This window comes from Triticum aestivum, chromosome 1B, assembly GCF_018294505.1.
Source record: "Triticum aestivum cultivar Chinese Spring chromosome 1B, IWGSC CS RefSeq v2.1, whole genome shotgun sequence".
NCBI classification, from domain to species: domain Eukaryota; kingdom Viridiplantae; phylum Streptophyta; class Magnoliopsida; order Poales; family Poaceae; genus Triticum; species Triticum aestivum.
The window spans coordinates 510,192,523-510,208,639 of NC_057795.1; the positions used below are offsets into that span (position 1 = coordinate 510,192,523).

Consider the following 16,117-nt stretch of genomic DNA (forward strand, 5'->3'; position numbering starts at 1 on the left):
ACACTACTGTCCTACTAACAGGTATTTTCATATGGCCGAAAGAATCAGCCGCTAGAGATTTAAGAAACTGTTTAATTGCACAATTTTTGGTTACGCCTATTTCAATTAGTTTTGAACTTTAAATCCCTGTTGAATGTATGTATATTAATTTTTAGTGCACAAAATTCAAGGGGTTTAACTTTTTCCCTTGCACTTCCTAGCGACCGAGACCAGCGCCATGCAACGAGCGTGCCCCCCTACCTCGACCTTCAACTTGAGCGGCAGATCCCACCATGACTTGGTGGCACCGCTGGTGGAACCGGCATCCCTAAGCAAGCAACCGTCCAGATGGCCGTCACGCTTCCGCCCAGCAGGTACTATTCCCTTCTCTCATATTCTCATTAGCTAATTCAACACAAGAACCCTGCCTCCGTCCCAAATCAAGAATGATATTCTTTTGGATCTGAATCAAGATAGGTTATATTGATCCCCCCTCCAGTGAATATTTATGTAAGAGGTTTTTAATTAGGAAGATTCATTCTCGGTAGAGGAGTAGAGGCATTGTTTCCACGGGGTGGTAGTGAGGTGTTGCAGAAGCTCCAACCATATTGCCTGACTGCTTTTGGAATCTTAAATTCACTAAGTTCTTGAGCACCATGGCAAGGCAAAGGTGCTTTGTGTGCCCTGCATCTTCAAAAGAATCATCTGATGCAGTCTCCCAAAAAGTAGCATTATGTAAAAATCTGGTTCATCTGAGTATAATATGAAAACATATAAGATTCATTAGATGTGAAAAATGCTATGAGCAGAGATAACACACTAATCAACATTCTACATTAGATTACTTAGTTGAGAGCTAGAACCTGAAGAAAAGTGAATAAGATAGAAACATAAAAATTAGGCACTCCCTGTAACTCCAATCCCAAGTAGGCAGTCAGACATCTTGGCATTCGACTGTTGGAGATGATGTGCTTCAAAAGTGAGATGGTTCTGTTGAAGTAACGGTGCGTCTGGGTGGTCTGGCCGTTGACTGTTGTATCCATTGTAGGTTTAGCTGGTACTGCACCTCTTCCGGCCATAGTGACTGGGCGACAACTGAAAATCCTTCTCAAATTTGAGCTCCATTTTTAAAAAAGGTTCCCTATTTTTGCATGCTTTTGGACTTTATAAATGCTCTTGATATGGTTTATAGCTACTGCTACTACTCTTACCATCGTCCAATCAAGTTATCCATGTCAAATCAACCCCTATCGACTATAAATAGAGTAGTGTCAAAGAGAATGTTTGATTGTACTATTTATTTGCTCAAATTTGATTGTCTACTTTCTTTGGATGGAAAACTTCAACCTAAAAATAAACTGGTGGTCTATATGAAATAACACATTAGTTTTCTATTGAGTGATGCCTCGCCTTTTATTTGTCTCAGTAGATTAGAGTAATAAGTTGGTTGTCATTCTCTACTTTGTATTTGTATTTTGTATGAGATTGATCCAAGAAAGAATGACATGTGTGCCACATGTATGGGTCAATTCATAAGTGAAAACATGTTTTGATCTAGGAAATCTGAAACCGTAGGGTTGTATAGCAAGAAGTGTGGTCTCAAATTATTACTGTAGATTGTCTTATTTTGTAACGTATTTTGTTTCGTGAATATATAGTCCAAAATTTCTCACGTACTATTTCTGCAGAGAGGAAGAAAGGAGCTGATTGCAGGGCACTAAAATATTTCTACACTGCCAAAGCTCCGTGATCACTTACACAGTTACACACGTATATTATCCATGTAGTATGGGTTATCTGGGATCAATTACAACATGGCACTTGGATATTGTTCATAAAGGTGGCATAATTTGTCAATTTAATATACTTCCATCTCACTGTTGATTTACTCATGCTATTTTGATGACGATGACATCAATGCCAGTTCATGGCTCTGCAAGGCATCAATGCTTGATGATATAGTGATGTGTTACTCATTGGGGCCTTAATTTGCAGCAGAAGAAGATGCAATAAACTTTGAAAACTAGATTATTTTTGCTCATATGACACAAAGGCAATGGGAATTTTTTTGAGGGTGTCGATCATGCTTGCCTTTCCCTGAGCTCCACCTATTCATGCTACTGCATATAATATCCATTGTAGCTATATAGATGTTGCCATCATTATGATATTAGGCATAATCTGGACTACTCCCTTTGAAAGGGGCACAATATTTTCTTAGTTCTTATACCTTTATGTAATGTTGTGACAAAAATAAATTTTAAAGTTAAAAACAATGTTTCCCTGAGTGTTTATATTTATTTATTTAAAACCTATTAAATTCTCCACTTTTTTGAATTTTATTAAATTCTCCACTTTGATTACTACCCAATTATTATTAAGTTTATGCAATTTAATATTCATGTTTTGTAGCTTAGTTTATTAAATATTCCTTTAATTCTATGAGCAATGAGTAAATTTATTAATATCTAAATGGCACATATATTTACAAATACCTACCATTTTATTGTCAAAATAGATAGGCGCGGCAACACGCGCCATCAATGATCTAGTTAAAACATGAAAACACATCTAAACAGAAGGTAGATGCAAAATTTATTACTAAACATAAGCAAAAACAAAAAACAAAAGTAAAATTGGGTTGCCTCCTGCTACGTCTTGAGCTTGCGTTGGTTTTCCTTGAAGAGGAAAGGGTGATGCAGCAATAGTAGCATAAGTATTTCCCTCAGTTTTTGAGAACCAAGGTATCAATCCAGTAGAAGGCTCCTCAAAAGTCCCACGCACCTACACAAACGAACAAAGAACTCGCAACCAACGTAATAAAGGGGTTGTCAATCCCTTCACGGCCACTTGCGAAAGTGAGATCTAATAGAGATAGTATGATAAGATAAATATATTTTTGGTATTTCATAATATAGATGCAAAAAGTAAAGATGCAAATAAAAGTAGATTGGAAGCAAATATGATAAGAGATAGATCCAGGGGCCATAGGTTTCACTAGAGGCTTCTCTCAAGATAGCATAAGTATTACGGTGGGTGAACAAATTACTGTCGAGCAATTGATAGAAAAGCGAATAATTATGAGATTATCTAGGCATGATCATGTATATAGGCATCACGTCCACAACAAGTAGACCGACTCCTGTCTGCATCTACTACTATTACTCCACACATCGACCGACTCCTGCCTGCATCTAGAGTATTAAGTTCACAAAGAACAGAGTAACGCATTAAGCAAGATGACATGATGTAGAGAGATAAACTCATGCAATACGATATAAACCCCATCTTTTTATCCTCGATGGCAACAATACAATACGTGCCTTGCAACCCTTTCTGTCACTGGGTAAGGACACCGCAAGATTGAACCCAAAGCTAAGCACTTCCCCCATGGCAAGAAAGATCAATCTAGTAGGCCAAACCAAACTGATAATTCGAAGAGACTTGCAAAGATAACTCAAGCATACATAAAAGAATTCAGAGGAGATTCAAATATTTCTCATAGATAAACTTGATCATAAACCCACAATTCATCGGATCTCGACAAACACACCGCAAAAAGAGTTTACATCGAATAGATCTCCACAAGAGAGGGGGAGAACATTGTATTGAGATCCAAAAAGAGAGAAGAAGCCATCTAGGTAATAACTATGGACCCGAAGGTCTGTGGTAAACTACTCACAACTCATCGGAAGGACTATGGTGTTGATGTAGAAGCCCTCCATGGTCGATTCCCCCTCCGACAGAGCGCCGGCGAAAGCTCCAAGATGGGATCTCACAGATACAGAAGGTTACGGTGGTGGAAATTGTGTTTCGGGTGCTCCCTGGATGTTTTCGGGGTACGTAGGCTTATATAGGAGGGAGAAGTACGTTGGTGGCCGCCCGAGGGGCCCACGAGACAGGGGGCACGCCCTATAGAGGGGGTGGGCGCCCTACCCTCTTGTGGCCGCCTCGGCTGCTTCTTGACTTGCACTCCAAGTCCTCTGGATCACGTTCGTTCCAAAAATCACGCTCCCGAAGGTTTCATTCCGTTTGGACTCCGTTTGATATTCCTTTTCTTCGAAATACTGAAATAGGCAAAAAAAAACAGCAATATGGGCTGGGCCTCCGGTTAGTAGGTTAGTCCCAAAAATGATAATAATGTGTAAAATAAAGCCCATAAACATCCAAAAGGGGTAATATAATAGCATGGAACAATCAAAAATTATAGATACGTTGAAGACGTATCAAGCATCCCCAAGCTTAATTCCCGCTTGTCCTCGAGTAGGTAAATGATAAAAACAAAATTTTTGATGTGGAATGCTACCTAGCATAATTCTCAATGTAATTTTCTTTATTGTGGCATGAATGTTCAGATCCAAATGATTCAAGATAAAAGCTTATAAAACATAAAAATAATAATGCTTCAAAGCATACTAACAAATAATCATGTCCTATCAAAATAGCATAGCCAAAGAAAGCTTATCCCTACAAAGTCATATAGTTGGGACATGCTTCATTTTAATTACACAAAATACTCCCATCATGCACAACCCCGATGACGAGCCGAGCAATTGTTTCATAGTTTTTAACGCGCTTCAGCTTTTTCAACTCTTACGCAATACATGAGCGTAAGCCACGGACATAGCACTTAGGTGGTAAAAGATGGTGGTTGTGAGGACAAAAGAGGGAGAAGTTAGTCTCACATCAACTAGGTGTATCAACGGGCTATGGAGATGCCCATCAATAGATGTTGATGTGAGTGAGTAGGGATTGCCATGCAACGGATGCACTAGAGCTATAAATATATGAGAGCTCAACAAAAAGAACTAAGTGGGTGTGCATCCAACTCGGTTTCTCACGAAGATCTAGGGCATTTTGAGGAAGCCCATCATTGGAATATACAAGCCAAGTTCTATAATGAAAAATTCCCACTAGTATATGAAAGTGACAACATAGGAGACTCTCTATCATGAAGATCATGGTGCTATTTTGAAGCACAAGTGTGGAAAAAGAGATAGTAGCATTGTCCCTTCTCTCTTTTTCTCTCATTTTAGTTTTTTTCTTTTTCTTTTTTTCTTTGGCCTTTTTTTTGGCCTTTCTCTTTTTTTTTTCTTTTTTTCTTTTGTAAATTCCGAAGTCTCATCCCAACTTGTGGGGGAATCATAGTCTTCATCATCCTTTCCTCACCGAGACAATGCTCTAATAATGAAGATCATCACACTTTTATGGATTTACAACTCAAAGCTAGAACAAGATATGACTCTGTATGAATGCCTCCGGCGGTGTACCGGGATATGCAATGAATCAAGAGTGACATGTATGAAAATTATGAAGGTGGCCTTGCCACAAATACAATGTCAACTACATGATCATGCAAAGAGCAATATGACAATGATGAAACGTGTCATAATAAACGGAACGGTGGAAAGTTGCATGGCAATATATCTCGGAATGGCTATGAAAATTCCATATAGGTAGGTATGGTGGCTGTTTTGAGGAAGGTAAATAATGGGTTCAATACCGGCGAAAGTTGCGCGGTAATAAGAGAGGCTAGCAAAGTGGAAGGATGAGTGTGCGTATATCCATGGACTCACATTAGTCATAAAGAACTCATATACTTATTGCAAAAGTCTACTTATCCCTCGAAGCAAAGTACTACTACGCATTCCCCAAGAGGGATAGATTGGTAGGAAAAGACCATCACTCGTCCCCGACTACCACTCATAAGGAAGACAATCAAAAGAGCACCTCATGCAACAAATTTGTCACACAACTTTTACCATACGTGCATGGTACGGGACTTACTAACTTCAACAAAAGTATTTCTCAATTTCATAATTATCCACTAGCATGACCCTAACATTACTTCCTTTATATCTCAAAACAATTATCAAGCAACAAATTGATCATAGCATCCAATTCACTTCCTATGATAGTTTTTATTATACCCAACTTGGATGCTCATCATTCTAGGACCAAATTCGTAACCATAGCAAATACCATGCTGTTCTAAAAGACTCTCAAAATAATATAATTGAAGCATGAGAGACTAACAATTTCTATAAAATCAAGCCACCATCGTGCTGTAAAAAAATATAATTGAAGCACTAGAGCAAAACTATCAATCTCAAAAGATATAAGTAAAGCACATAGAGTATTCTAGCAAATTCTAATCAAATAGGCTTCTCCCAAAAGGTGTGTACAACAAGGATGATTGTGGTAAACTAAAAAGCAAAGACTAATATAATACACGACGCTCCAAGCAAAACACATATCATGTGGCGAATAAAAATATAGCTCCAAGTAAAGTTACCAATGAACAAAGACGAAAGAGGGGATGCCTTACCGGGGCATCCCCAAGCTTAGGATTTTGGCTATCCTTGAATATCTTGGGGTGCCAAGGGAATCCCCAAGCTTAGGATCTTTCCACTCCTTATTCCATAGTCCATAAAAGCTTTACCCAAAACTTGAAAACTTCACAACACAAAACTCAACAGGAAATCTTATAAGCTCCGTTAGTGGAAGAAAACAAAACCACCACATAAGGTACTGTAATGAACTCTATATTTATTTATTTTGGTGTTAAACCTATTGTACTCCAAGTTCTCTATGGTTCATACCCTTACATACTAGCCATAGATGCATCAAAATAAGCAAACAACACACGAAAAACAGAATCTGTCAAAAATAGAACAGTCTGTAGCAATCTGTAACTAACGCAAACTTCTGGAACTCTAAAAATCCTACCAAACTAGGACATACTGAAAACTTTGTTTGTTGATCAGCATCAAAAAGAATCAATGCAAAAGCACGTTCTGTGATTTATTGAATGTTTTCTCGCGAGGGCAAAGTTTCTGTTTTTCAGCAGAATCAAATCAACTATCATCATAGTTTATCCTATAGGTTCTACTTGGCACAAACACTAATTAAAAGATAAAAGCACATCTAAACAGAAAGTAGATGCAAAATTTATTACTAAACAGGAACAAAAACAAAAAACATAAAGAAAATTGGGTTGCCTCCCAACTAGCGCTATCGTTTAACGCCCCTAGCTAGGCATAAAAGCAAAGATAGATCTAAGTAGTGCCATCTTTGGAACTTGATTCATATGTAGCTCGCATGATAGATTCATAAGGTAATTTGACTTTCTTTCTTGGAAAGTGCTCCATGCTTTTCTTTAATGGAAATTGGAATCTAATATTCCCTTCCTTCATATCAATAATCGCACCAATCGTTTTAAGGAAAGGTCTACCAAGAATAATAGGGCAAGAAAGATTGCAATCTATATCAAGAACGATAAAATATACAGGAACCAAATTTCTATTTGCAACAATGAGAACATCATTGATCCTTCCCATTGGCTTTTTAATGGTGGAATCCGCAAGGTGCAAATTTAAAGGGCAATCATCAAGATCATGGAAACCTAGAATATCACATAAAGTTTTTGGAATCATGGAAACACTAGCACCTAAATCACACAAAGCAAAACACTCATGATCTTTAATTCTAATTTTTATAGTAGGTTCCCACTCATAATTAAGTTTTCTAGGTATAGAAACTTTCAAATTAAGTTTTTCATCAAAAGATTGCATCAAGGCATCAACAATATGTTTGGTAAAAGCTTTATTTTGACTATAAGCATGTGGAGAATTAACAATGGATTGCAACAAGGAAATACAACCTTCTAAAGAACAATTATCATAATCAAATTCCTTGAAATATGAGATAGTGGGTTCAATGCTATTTAAAGTCATGACCTTTCCAATCCCACTTTTACCAAATTTAGCATCAAGATCTAAAAACTCCGAATTTTTGGGACACCTTCTAGGTAAAGTTGACTCATCTTCAGTACCATTATTATCAAGATTCATATTGCAAAAGAAAGATCTAATAGGAGACGCATCAATTACCTTAAGATCCTCATCATTATTTTCATGGAAGCTAGAAGAACACGCCTTTACAAAGCTATCTTTCTTAGCACGCAATCTAGCGGTTATTTCCTTACACTCGTCAATGGAAATTCTCAATACTTTGAGAGACTCATTGATATCATGATTAGGGGAAGAAGATATAAGTTTAAGAGAATCAACATCAAGCGAAAGTCTATCAACGTTCCTAGCCAAATCATCGACTTTGAGCAATTTTTCTTCAAGCAAGGCACTAAATTTCTTTTGAGAAATCATAAATTCTTTCACACTATTCTCAAAATCAGAGGGCATCTTATTAAAATTACCATAAGAATTATTGTAGGAATTTCCATAATTATTAGAGGAATTACTAGGGAACGGTCTAGGATTAAAGTTTCCTCTATAAGCATTATTTCCAAAACTATTCCTACCAACAAAATTCACATCCATAGATTCATTATTATTCTCAATCAAAGTAGACAAAGGCACATCATTGGGATCAAGAGGAGTATTTCTAGTAGCAAACAACTTCATAAGTTCATCCATCTTTCCACTCAAAACATTGATTTCTTCTATAGCATGCACTTTTTACTAGAAGATCTTTCGGTGTGCCATTGAGAATAATTTGCCATAATATCATCAAGAAGTTTTGTAGCATCTCCTAACGTGATTTCCATAAAAGTGCCTCCTTCGGCCGAGTCTAAGAGATTTCAAGAAGCAAAGTTCAAACCGGCATAATTTTTTTGTATGATCATCCATAAATTCAAACCATGAGTAGGGCAATTGCGAATCATGAATTTCATTCTTTCCCAAGATTGGGCAACATGCTCATGATCAAGTTGTTTAAAATTCATAATATCGTTCCTAAGAGTGATAATCTTAGTGGGAGGGAAATACTTAGAGATAAAAACATCTTTGCACTTGTTCCAAGAATCAATAGTATTTTTAGGCAAAGACGAAAACCAAACTTTAGCATGATCTCTAAGTGAAAACGAAAATAACATCAATTTAACAATATCATTATCCGTATCTTTCTTCTTTTGCATATCACACAAATCAACAATGTTGTTTAGATGAGTAGCGGCATCTTCACTAGGAAGGCCGGCGAATTGATCTTTCATAACAAGATTCAGCAAAGCAGTATTTATTTCACAAGACTCAACATCATTAAGAGGAGCAATTGGAGTACTAAGGAAATCATTGTTATTGGTATTCGAGAAATCACACAATTTGGTATTATCTTGCGCCATGGCAACAAGTAATCCAACACACAAGCAAACAGAAAAAGGCAAGCGAAAAGAGAGGACGAGAGATTGGGGAAGAGAGGGAAAATAAAATGGCAAAGGTGAAGTGGGGGAGAGGAAAATGAGAGGCAAATGGCAAATAATGTAAATGCGAGGGAGATAGGTTTGTGATGGGTACTTGGTATGTCTTGACCTGAGCGAAGACCTCCCCCGCAACGACGCCAGAAATCCTTCTTGCTACGTCTTGAGCTTGCGTTGGTTTTCCTTGAAGAGGGAAGGGTGATGCAGCAATAGTAGCGTAAGTATTTCCCTCAGTTTTTGAGAACCAAGGTATCAATCCAGTAGGAGGCTCCTCAAAAGTCCCACGCACCTACACAAACGAACAAAGAAGTCTCAACCAACGCAATAAAGGGGTTGTCAATCCCTTCACGGCCACTTGCGAAAGTGAGATCTAATAGAGATAGTATGATAAGATAAATATATTTTTGGTATTTATAATATAGATGCAAAAAGTAAAGATGCAAATAAAAGTAGATTGGAAGCAAATATGATAAGAGATAGATCCAGGGGCCATAGGTTTCACTAGAGGCTTCTCTCAAGATTGCATAAGTATTACGGTGGGTGAACAAATTACTGTCGAGCAATTGATAGAAAAGCAAATAATTATGAGATTATCTAGGCATGATCATTATATAGGCATCACGTCCGCAACAAGTAGACCGACTCCTGCCTGCATCTACTACTATTACTCCACACATCGACCGACTCCTGCCTGCATCTAGAGTATTAAGTTCACAAAGAACAGAGTAACGCATTAAGCAAGATGACATGATGTAGATGGATAAACTCATGCAATATGATATAAACCCCATCTTTTTATCCTCGATGGCAACAATAGAATACGTGCCTTGCAACCCTTTCTGTCACTGGGTAAGGACACCGCAAGATTGAACCCAAAGCTAAGCACTTCTCCCATGGCAAGAAAGATCAATCTAGTAGGCCAAACCAAACTGATAATTCGAAGAGACTTGCAAAGATAACTCAAGCATACATAAAAGAATTTAGAGGAGATTCAAATATTTCTCATAGATGAACTTGATCATAAACCCACAATTCATCAGATCTCGACAAACACACTGCAAAAAGAGTTTACATTAAATAGATCTCCACAAGAGAGGGGGAGAACATTGTATTGAGATCCAAAAAGAGAGAAGAAGCCATCTAGCTAATAACTATGGACCCGAAGGTCTGTGGTAAACTACTCACAACTCATCGGAAGGACTATGGTGTTGATGTAGAAGCCCTCCATGGTCGGTTCCCCCTCTGGTAGAGCACCGGCGAAGGCTCCAAGATGGGATCTCATGGATACAGAAGGTTACAGTGGTGGAAATTGTGTTTCGGGTGCTCCCTGGATGTTTTCGGGGTACGTAGGCTTATATAGGAGGAAGAAATACGTCGGTGGCCGCTCGAGGGGCCCACGAGACAGGGGGTGCGCCCTACCCTCTCGTGGCCGCCTCGGTTGCTTATTGACTTGCACTCCAAGTCCTCTGGATCACGTTCGTTCCAAAAATCACGCTCCCGAAGATTTCATTCCATTTGGACTCCGTTTGATATTCCTTTTCTTCGAAATACTAAAATAGGCAAAAAAAACAGCAATACGAGCTGGGCCTCCGGTTAGTAGGTTAGTCCCAAAAATGATAATAATGTGTAAAATACAGCTCATAAACATCCAAAAGGGGTAATATAATAGCATGGAACAATCAAAAATTATGGATATGTTGGAGACGTATCACCTCCGAACTAGCGCTATCGTTTAACGCCCCTAGCTAGGCATAAAAGCGAGGATAGATCTAAGGGGTGCCATCTTTGGCACTTGATTCATAAGTAGCTTGCATGATAGATTCATAAGGTAATTTAACTTTCTTTCTTGGAAACTTCTCCATGCCTTTCCTTAATGGAAATTGGAATCTAATATTCCCTTCCTTCATATCAATAATCGCACCAATCATTCTAAGGAAAGGTCTACTAAGAATAATAGGACATGAAAGATTGCAATCTATGTCAAGAACGATAAAATCTATGGGCACCAAAATTATATTTGCAATAATGAGAACATCATTGATCCTTCCCATTGGCTTTTTAATGGTGGAATCCGCAAGGTGCAAATTTAAAGAGCAATCATCAAGATCATGGAAACCTAGAATATCACATAAAGTTTTCGGAATTGTGGAAACACTAGCACCAAAATCACACAAAGCATAACACTCATGATATTTAATTTTAATCTTTATAGTAGGTTCCCACTCATCATTAAGTTTTCTAGGTATAGAAACTTCCAAATTAAGTTTTTCATAATAAGGTTGCATCAAGGCATCAACAATATGTTTGGTAAAAGCTTTATTTTGACTATAAGCATGAGGAGAATTCACAACGGATTGCAACAAGGAAATACAATCTACTAAAGAACAGTTATCATAATTAAATTCCTTGAAATCCAAGATAGTGGGTTCAATGCTATTTAATGTCTTGACGTCTCCAATCCCACTTTTACCAAATTTAGCATCAAGATCTAAAAACTCCGAATCATTGGGACGCCTTTGAACTAAAGTTGACTCATCTCCAGTCCCATCATTATTAAGATTCATATTGAAAAACAAAGATCTAATAGGGGACACATCAATAACTTTAAGATCTTCATCATTATTTTCATGGAAACTAGAAGAGCATGCCTTTACAAAGCAATCTTTCTTAGCACGCAATCTAGCGGTTCTTTCCTTGCACTCATCAATGGAAATTCTCATAGCTTTGAGAGACTCATTGATATCATGCTTAGGAGGAGTAGATCTAAGTTTCAAAGAATCAACATCAAGCGAAAGTCTATCAACGTTCCTAGCCAAATCATCAAGTTTAAGCAATTTTTCTTCAAGCAAGGCATTAAAATTCTTTTGAGAGACCATAAATTCTTTAACACTAATCTCAAAATTAGAGGGCAATTTATTAAAATTACCATAAGAATTATTGTAGGAATTTCCATAATTATTAGAGGAATTACTAGAGAATGGTCTAGGATTAAAGTTTCCTCGATAAGCATTGTTGCCAAAATTATTCCTACCAACAAAATTTACATCCATAGATTCATTATTATTCTCAATCAAGGTAGACAAAGGCATATCATTGGGATCAATAGAAGCACTCTTAGTAGCAAACAATTTCACAAGTTCATCCATCTTTCCACTCAAAACATTAATTTCTTCTATAACATGCACTTTTTGACTAGTAGAGCTTTCGGTGTGCCATTGATAATAATTAGCCATAATGTTATCAAGGAGTTTGGTAGCTTCTCCTAAGGTGATTTCCATAAACGTGCCTCCCGCGGCCGAATCTAAAAGATTTCTAGAAGCAAAATTCAATCCGGCATAAAATTTTTGTACGATCATCCATAAATTCAAACCATGAGTAGGGCAATTGCGGATCATCAATTTCATTCTTTCCCAAGATTGGGCAACATGCTCACGATCAAGTTGTTTAAAATTCATAATATCGTTCCTAAGAGACATGATCTTAGTGGGAGGAAAATACTTAGAGATAAAAGCATCTTTGCACTCATTCCATGAATCAATACTATTCTTAGGCAAAGACGAAAACCAAACTTTAGCATGATATCTAAGTGAAAACGGAAATAACTTCAATTTAACTATATCATTATCCGTATCTTTCTTCTTTTGCATCTCACACAAATCAACAAGGTTGTTTAGATGGGTAGAATCATCTTCACTAGGAAGGCCGGAGAATTGATCTTTCATAACAAGATTCAACAAAGCAGCATTGATTTCATAAGACTCAACATCATTAATAGGAGCAATCGGAGTACTAAGGAAATCATTATTATTGGTATTGGAAAAGTCACACAACTTGGTATTATCTTGCGCCATTGCTACAAGCAATCCAACACATGAGAAAACAAAAAGGCAAGCGAAAGAGAGAGGAGATTGGGAAAGAGAGGGCGAATAAAACAACAAGGGTGAAGTGGGGGAGGGGAAAACAAGAGGCAAATGGAAAATAATGTAAGTGCGAGGGAGATGAGTTTGTGATGGGTACTTGGTATGTCTTGACTTGAGCGAAGACCTCCCCGGCAACGGCGCCAGAAATCCTTCTTGCTACGTCTAGAGATTGCGTTGGTTTTCCTTGAGGAGGAAAGGGTGATGCAGCACAGTAGCGTAAGTATTTCCCTCAGTTTTTGAGAACCAAGGTATCAGTCCAGTAGGATGCTCCTCAGAAGTCCCACGCACATACACAAACAAACAAGAACTCGCAACCAACGCAATAAAGGGGTTGTCAATCCCTTCAAGGCCACTTGCGAAAGTGAGATCTGATAGAGATAATATGATACGATAAATATATTTTTGGTATTTTATAATATAGATTGGAAAAGTAAAGATGCGAATAAAAGTAGATAGCAAACTTATATGATAAGAGATAGACCCGGGGGCCATAGGTTTCACTAGTGGCTTCTCTCAAGATAGCATAAGTATTACGGTGGGTGAACAAATTACTATCGAGCAATAGATAGAAAAGCGAATAATTATGAGATTATCTAGGCATGATCATGTATATAGGCATCACGTCCGTGACAAGTAGACCGACTCCTGCCTGCATCTACTACTATTACTCCACACATTGACCGCTATCCAGCATGCATATAGAGTATTAAGTTCCTAAAGAACAGAGTAACGCATTAAGAAAGATGACATGATGTAGAGGGATAAATTCCTGTAATATGATATAAACTCCATATTTTTATCCTCGATGGCAACAATACAATACGTGCCTTGACGCCCCTGCTGTCACTGGGAAAGGACACCACAAGATTGAACCCAAAGCTAAGCACTTCTCCCATTGCAAGAAAGATCGATCTAGTAGGCCAAACCAAACTGATAATTCGAAGAGACTTGCAAAGATAACTTAATCATACATAAAATAATTCAGAGGAGATTCAAATATTTCTCATAGATAAACTTGATCATAATCCCATAATTCATTGGATCTCGACAAACACACCGCAGAAAGAGTTACATCGAATAGATCTCCAAGAAGATTAAGGAGAACATGGTATTGCGATTCAAAGAGAAAGAAGAAGCCTTCTAGCTAATAACTATGGACCCAAAGTTCTATGGTAAACTACTCACAACTCATCGGAGAGGCTATGGTGTTGATGTAGAAGCCCTCCATGGTCGATTCCCCCTCCGGCAGAGCGCCGGCGAAGGCTCCAAGATGGGATCTCACGGATACAGAAGGTTACGGCGGTGGAAATAGTTTTTCGTGGTCACTTCTGATGTTTTTGGGGTACATGGGTATATATAGGAGGAAGAAGTATGTCGGTGGACAATCGAGGGGCTCACGAGATAGGGGGGCGCGCCTAGTAGGGGGGAGGCGTGCCCAGTAGGGGGAGGCACGCCCTCCACCCTCGTGGCCGCCTCACTTGTTTCTTGACTTCCACTCCAAGTCCTCTATATCAAGTTTGTTCCAAAAATCATGCTCCCGAAGGTTTCATTCTGTTTGGACTCCGTTTGATATTCCTTTTCTTTGAAACACCGAAATAGGCAAAAAAACAACAATTCGGGCTGGGCCTCCGGTTAGTAGGTTAGTCCCAAAAATGATATAAAAGTGTAAAGTAAAGCCCATAAACATCCAAAACAGGTAATATAATAGCATGGAACAATAAAAAATTATAGATACGTTGGAGACGTATCACCAACCTCGGTGACCTTCCGCACCACCTCTTTGCTCTATAAATACCCCAATATTCCAGAAACCCCAGGGGAGTCGACGAAAATCAATTCCAGCCGCCGCAAGTTCCAGAACCACCAGATCCAATCTAAACAGCATCACGGAGGGGTTCATCATCCTCATTGGTGCCTCTCCGATGATGTGTGAGTAGTTCATTGTAGACCTATGGGTCCGTAAGTAGTAGTTAGATGGCTTCCTCTCTCTCTCTCTCTATCTCTCTCTCTCTCTTGGTTCTCAATACAGTGTTCTCTTGGAGATCTATTTGATGTAACTCTTTTTGCGGTGTGTTTGTTGGGATCCGATGAACTTTGAGTTTATGATCAGATCTATGTTTTTATCCATGAAAGTTATTTGAGTCTTTTGATCTCTTATATGCATGATTACTTATAGCCTCGTATTTCTTCTTCGAATCTTTGGTTTAGTTAGGCCAACTAGATCAATTTTTCTTGCCATGGGAAGAGGTGCTTTGTGATGGGTTCGATCTTACGGTGCTTGATCCGAGTGACAAAAGGGGAACCAACACGTATGTATCATTGCTATTAAGGATAACAAGGTGGGGTGTTTTTCTAGATAAATAGATCTTGTCTACATCATGTCATCGTTCTTATTGCATTACTTCGTTTCTCCATGAACTTAATACACTAGATGCATGTGAAAGGATCGATATGGTTGACTAGAGGGGGGGGGGGGTGAATAGGCAACTAAATTTTTTTAGACTTTTCTTTAACAAATTAAAACTTGCAATGAAATAGGTTGTCTAGATGTGCAACTACGTGGACAACCTATATGATGCAAAGACAATAAGCACACAAGCAAGCAATGGATATAACTCAAGTAAGCTTGCAAAAGTAAAGGGACAAGATAACCAAGAGTGGAGCCGGTGGAGACGAGGATATGTTACCGAAGTTCCTTCCTTTTAAGGGGAAGTACGTCTCCGTTAGAGCGGTGTGGAGGCACAATGCTCCTCAACAAGCCACTAGGGCCACCGTAATCTCCTCACGCCCTCACACAATGCGAGATGCCGTGATTCCACTATTGGAGCCCTTGAAGGCAGCAATCGGACCTTTACAAGCATTGTCATCAATCACCAAAACATATTGGGAATAAATATGCCCTTACAATCTCCCCCTTTTTGGTGGATTGATGACAATACGGGATTTGCACAATATGAAAGATATAGGATAAGCGCAAAAGTACAACCGTCCTAAGATGTAGAAG

At 38.4% G+C, this 16,117-nt stretch overlaps 1 long non-coding RNA gene across 1 annotated transcript; it reads left to right on the plus strand.

The window, feature by feature from the left end:
* The first annotated feature begins 287 nt into the window (after window positions 1–287).
* LOC123093488 (uncharacterized) lies at window positions 288–1,922 on the plus strand. Its single transcript, XR_006445365.1, has 2 exons — window positions 288–353; window positions 1,668–1,922. It is a non-coding gene; the product is annotated as an uncharacterized lncRNA (long non-coding RNA).
* Window positions 1,923–16,117: the final 14,195 nt, after the last annotated feature.